At 45.1% G+C, this 5,602-nt stretch overlaps 1 long non-coding RNA gene across 1 annotated transcript; it reads right to left on the bottom strand.

Annotated features, from left to right (window-relative positions):
• Positions 1-1,841: 1,841 nt before the first annotated feature.
• On the bottom strand, positions 1,842-5,315 carry LOC141573392 (uncharacterized). Its single transcript, XR_012499084.1, has 3 exons — positions 5,151-5,315; positions 3,856-4,853; positions 1,842-2,426 (listed from the first exon to the last, which is right to left on the bottom strand). It is a non-coding gene; the product is annotated as an uncharacterized LOC141573392 (long non-coding RNA).
• Between the last annotated feature and the right edge of the window lie 287 nt (positions 5,316-5,602).

The raw sequence follows: 5,602 nt of genomic DNA, 5'->3' as shown, positions 1-5,602 counted from the left end.
ATTTCTGCAGCCTTGGCTTTCTCTTTAAAAAGAGGTTTTATTACCCAGTATACTCTACGTGGTCTCTAGGTGTTCCATTTATTAGACAAATAATTTTTAATACCTATTATGTGGCAGGCACTAGGTGCCAGGTGTTGAGAATGTAAAAGTTAACAAAGCAGGGTGGTTCTTGGCCTTTGTGGAGCATTGAGATTAGTGGGGGAGGGAGGTATTCAACAACTGCATATATATACACATATATATACACACACACACACACACACACATATATATGTATATGTATGTATATATAATGCTAGTGCTGTGAATGCTATGAAGGAGAAATGCAAAGGCCTGTTACATTTCTTGAAGTGGAATGTTTTTGTGTGACTGATGTAACAACTGGGAAGTCACCAAATGAAGCAGAAAGAGGGATGGTTTAGGATCACCTTGAGGGCCGGGATGTGCAGAGGTGCTGCAGGCGCCCAGTCACAGAGGTGGTCTTGGAGGCCTGGGTACTCTGCACACTGAGGGTTCTGAAGCGTTTAAGATAAGCGTACATGCTGATTAATTTTACCTTTTTTTCCTATTCTTTTTTGAGAATCCCTCTGGCTTCCGTGAGAAGGAAGTATTGGGAAGAGGCAAGAGTGTTTATAAAGAGAAAGACTGGAATATTTTACAACTTGCTCAGAAGGAAGCGATGGTGATTTACACGAGATTAGCAGCAACGGAGGTGGAGATAAGTGGACATGTGTGAACAAAACTTCAGTAGAATTGACTGAACTTGGAGGCTGCCCAGGTGTGTTAACAGAGAGGGAAGGATGAAGGATGACTTCCGGGACTTTGTTATAAGCAGTTAGGTGCATCAGAACACCCAGCGTAGAGAGGAGGAATACTAGAAGCCGAACACTTTTTTTTTGAAGTGTTGACATTAAGCTGTGATTTATCCAAGTGGAGACATTATGGATCACCAGATATAAATGTTTGGAACTCAGAACAAAATTCTAGAAATAACATATAAATGTGCTAGTCATGGGCGTTTGGGTGATGCTCACTCATTAGCGGGACGCTCTGGAAGAGAAGGGCTACACTGTGCATGAGGGCATAGTCGGGGGTGGGCAGTGGGCATAGAACAAGAGACCCCCACAAAATTAGGAGTAAAAGGAATTCCGTAAGGGGGGAGGCAAAAACCAGGAGGAGCCCTGAAACTGGGAAGGACAGGAAGCACACAGGGATGGTCACCGAATAAGGGAGGGAGCGGGCTAGAGTGCAGAGCGAGCTGCCACTGGCCGCTCGCTGAGCTGCCTTCCAGCTCCGTCTTCTCTGCTTGTCCCTCTCCTGCCCCAGATGGAGCAGAAGAAAGCGGGGGGACCCAGTCAAGCCGGAGCGGGCGCCCCTCGGCGCTCTGCTAGACGGACCGTGGGGCCGGCGCCCTGACCGCGCGGAGCCCCGGGGGCAGCACGGCGCTGTGAGGTGGCCCGCGCCTTTCCACAGAGCGCTGAGTTTACAGACTGTGACCATGTGTGCAAAGTTCGTGGCGAAAAAATGGAAGTTACTCTGTGTTAACCTCAACTGTCTCCTCCACCCCGATGTCTCTCCCAACAAGTACGTACAGTTGTAGGCTTTCATTTCCTCTTTACTCCAGCTCAGGAGAGTGTTCAGAGCATCCTGGAACACACAGGTTGTAACAGCTCCTCTTAGTGGTGAGTCCACGGGCCCACACTCAGGCACAGAGTCACGAAGCCCCGGATTCCAGAATGCAGACACTGTGCCCGCCTGGGAGCAAGGGCGCTCACCCTAGTGCTACAGAGCTTTAAACTGTAAACCAGAGAACGGACAAAGCAGAGAATGTAGCCAACGCGTTTGTAAATATTTGTTTAATGACTGGATCAAAGAGGAAATCAAAAGAAGAGAACGGTTAGAAAATGATAAACATTGAATGAAAAAGTGAACTCAGCATAAGGCTTAAAATACTTTGTATATAAAACCAAATAGATACTGAAAATCAGACTAAGCAGCCAGCCTGAAAGCGAGACAAAACAAAGGCCAAAACGAGCAAGAGTGGCCAAGCTCGCCCTGGGAGCTGGGACCCCGTGTCTCCGGTTCTCCCCCAGGCCCCCGGGGACACCTTGTGGCTCTCAGAAGTCGGGTGTGGCCGTTGTCTTTCTGTGGCCGGACGATGTGCGTTTTGCACGATCGAGGCTCTGAAGGCAGGGCGCCGCCCGTCACTCTGCCTCTTCCTCGTGCGGGGGAGACCGCGGTGGGCCAAGCTGCCTCCTGGAGCCAGGACGACTCGGAGGAGGGCTCCTCCACCCTGCCGTGGGCGGGAAGCGTGAGCCAGACGCCGCTCGGATGCCTTAAGCCGCTGAGATTCTGTGTGGCTTATTCCCTCAGAGTCCCTGTCCCGATGGACACGCCACCCAGATGCACTCAAATACTGCACAGTCCTAAAGGTAACGGCAGGAGTTAACAAAGTAGAAGAAGGTGGGCAAACTAAAGACCTCTGATAAATTTCTGATTTATTAACTTTTTTTAAAAATTGAGAGAGTACACAAATAAGAAACGTTAGCAACCAGTAAGGGGGTAAGCTCCAATTCTACAGGAAAAACATTTTTAAGAAAGTTTTATGAATGTTTTATATTACATAAAATTCTGCGTTGACAAGATTGAAAATATACTGAAAAGTGTTTTTAGGACAGCATAAATAATGAAAAACAATTCTATAAAAATTACTTGGTCCATATGTTTTAAGAACTCTATACGGTTTTCAAGGAATGCATCCTTTCTAAAACATTTCATGTTTCACAGCAGAGAAAAAGAGCAATATTTTAAAAAGACCAATATAACCCGGGCATTTATACCTGCATGAATGCAAACACACACACACATTGCTTCAAGGCCACAGGAATGCTCCAGTACTGCAGAAATATTAATGCATCTCTCCTAACTGTTGTGTATAATTCACCTAAGTAATAGATTAGAAGAGAAGATGCATTCACTCTTTTTGAGGGAAAATAAAATTAATTTTTAAATGGAAAATATTTTACTGACTAAAGGTGATGTCAGTAGTTTTGATACGGAAGAGAAATACCTTACTCTAAGTGGAATCTATCTCAAACTGGAGTTTCCTAGTTAATGCAAAACAGTGGAATTCATATCAAAGTGGGGCACAAAGCAATCAGCCCCATTAGCACATTACAATTCAGGATTGCTCTTGGACTTCCGGCCAATGCATTAGGGCAAGAAGTAAAAATACACAGCGTAAACAAGGCAAGAAGACCGTTACACTCAGAAGATGTGAGAGTCTAAACAGGAAGTTCAGTAGCATCAAATGAGGAATTGTTCAGATTTTTAAAGGTCAATAAAATGGAAACAGTGACACCCAAATTTCATCTTTTAAAGTTTAGATATATTACAGGTATAGCTTCCAGCGCAGGAAATCACACTGAGTTTGCTTCCCCTGAACGTAAGCTGATAACAGCAACCCAGAAGGACATGTTTCTTAATTTCATTTTCTTATAAAAGTAATAAAAATATCGTTTAATGAAAATATTCGAATTCTACTGATTTCTGCTTTTACAAAGAGTGAGCTCTTAATAAGAGCTCAGTCCTAGCTCTAAAACCCTGGCCACCACAATTTATCCTCAGATGTATTTCTTCTGCTCAAGACTTAAAGATTTGTCTGAAAATTGCAGTCTCTGATTAAAGTATTTTGTAAGAGTTAGTGACACCCTCTCCACACACGCGAACTAAAGTTGTTTTCAAACTCCGCAGGAGATGAAAGCTGAGTCCTTTGCTGTTTTAGAGCATGTCCCTACCAGCCCGTCTGACACCCAGCGTTTTTCCTCTCTCGTAATTGAGCAATAACCCACTCACCTCCACCACCACCGCTTCCCAACTTCAAGTACTGTTGCTTTTGTCTAAGATGGAGCCATAAACCTGGACAGCCCAGCAAGACTGAGCATCACGCACTGTATGTCTGTTGCCAGAGCTGAATCTGAGCGCAGAGTCGATAGATATTTCTGACTGTATGAAACCCTTTATCACATTTATTTCTGCTAAGCTGTTGGGTGTTGTCACCAACACTACAAATATTCCTTTGAAGTGCTTATTAGAAAAACTCTTCAAGAGATCAGGTTCAAAAAAAACTGCACTTCTGAGTGGCTTGTTTGCTCTGATCGTTCAGACAGTTAATCTGTGTAATTGTCACGTTTTATCTTTGCTTTGGCTGCTGGGGAACTTGCACTCCATCTGGTACAAAATGCTATGCTCGGTGTTTCTCTGCAGGACCTACCCTGGCTGCTCAGGTTACCCATACCTAATTCCACCTTCATTTCATTATTGTTTTTATTCAACTTCTGCATAGGTATGCTGCCTAACTGACTTTTACAATCAACTAAGCAATGTGCATGTACAAACTCTGCTTAACTTTCCCAAGTTTGCGTTGCACATTATTCCTTTCTCCCCACTCTCCCCTCCTCATTCTCAAGAATTCATATCTGTCGTATGCCTGTCTCTATCATTCCCCAAGTCAGAACAGTTTTGATCAAAGGAACAAGCCTTATCTAAGCTATAAAATGGTTTCCCTCCATGAAGATGGTGCTTACTTCTCCTGTTGTGGGTTTGGGGCCGTTTTACCCATATACAGTCACAAGAAGAAGAAAATGAAAGAGGATACTTTTATAAAGAACAAACGCAGACCGGTCCTTTGGGACGTCCGAGTGCCCGTAAGAGCTTCTGAACTGCTAATTGCTTTAAATACCAGTCCTGAAAGTGGTCCAGAGGACGGTGCTTCTGTGCAGTTTCTTATTAGCTGAATCAACGTCTGTTCTTTAAAAACTGGCAAGAACGTGAAGACCTTGAAGCTTCTCTCACTACAAGGAAACCAAAGTGGAATATTAAATATTTTAAAAGTAGGTCAGACTTAATAAATGCATTTTCAAGTAATCCAGCCTTTAAATTAAGCCACAGTATGGAAAGGATGGATCTGAAATGACTTGCCAGCAGCCACACCAGTCCACGCCGGTGCTCCTATTATGTCAAAAGTCTATTTACACAGAAATAGCACAATGAAACTTTGCATCCAAAAAGCCACAATAAGGACCCAGAAAATTAAACGCCTAACTCTCAGCAGAGGCAAATGCACAGGGAGGGCGGGGATCATGCCAGACCTGGTGTCAGGAAGTCTGGGAAGCAGTTACAGACGAAGGAGGTTGCAACCAGCACACCCACTGCCACTGGGCTGTCAGAACTCCCGTCCTGCTTCCACCACAAAACGACAGGATTTCCCCACTGTGCTGAGAACGATGCTTTCCCGTCACTGCCAGCAAGCTCTGGGAAGGGGGTGGCTTTAATGAAATGCACCCCGGGCTCTGCAGTCTCCCAGCGCCCTGGGTCGGTGGATGTGTGTTGTAGCCTTTCCTCTGTCGCTGTTTCTGGGATGGCGTTGCTGGCTCCGCTCCATGCAGACCGTCTTCCGGGGAAGATGGGCGGGCTGGGACTGTCAGCATCTGTCTCTATTTGAGGCAGAGACCAGACGGCTTGGCTGATACTTGTCTCTTGAATAAAGCAGTCACGAGCGAGGCACAGATCAAGCCTCTATTTCGACTATCAAACTGCTCCC

Source organism: Camelus bactrianus, chromosome 15 (genome assembly GCF_048773025.1).
Source record: "Camelus bactrianus isolate YW-2024 breed Bactrian camel chromosome 15, ASM4877302v1, whole genome shotgun sequence".
Lineage (NCBI taxonomy): Eukaryota > Metazoa > Chordata > Mammalia > Artiodactyla > Camelidae > Camelus > Camelus bactrianus.
This window is presented reverse-complemented; position numbering and strand designations above follow the sequence as displayed.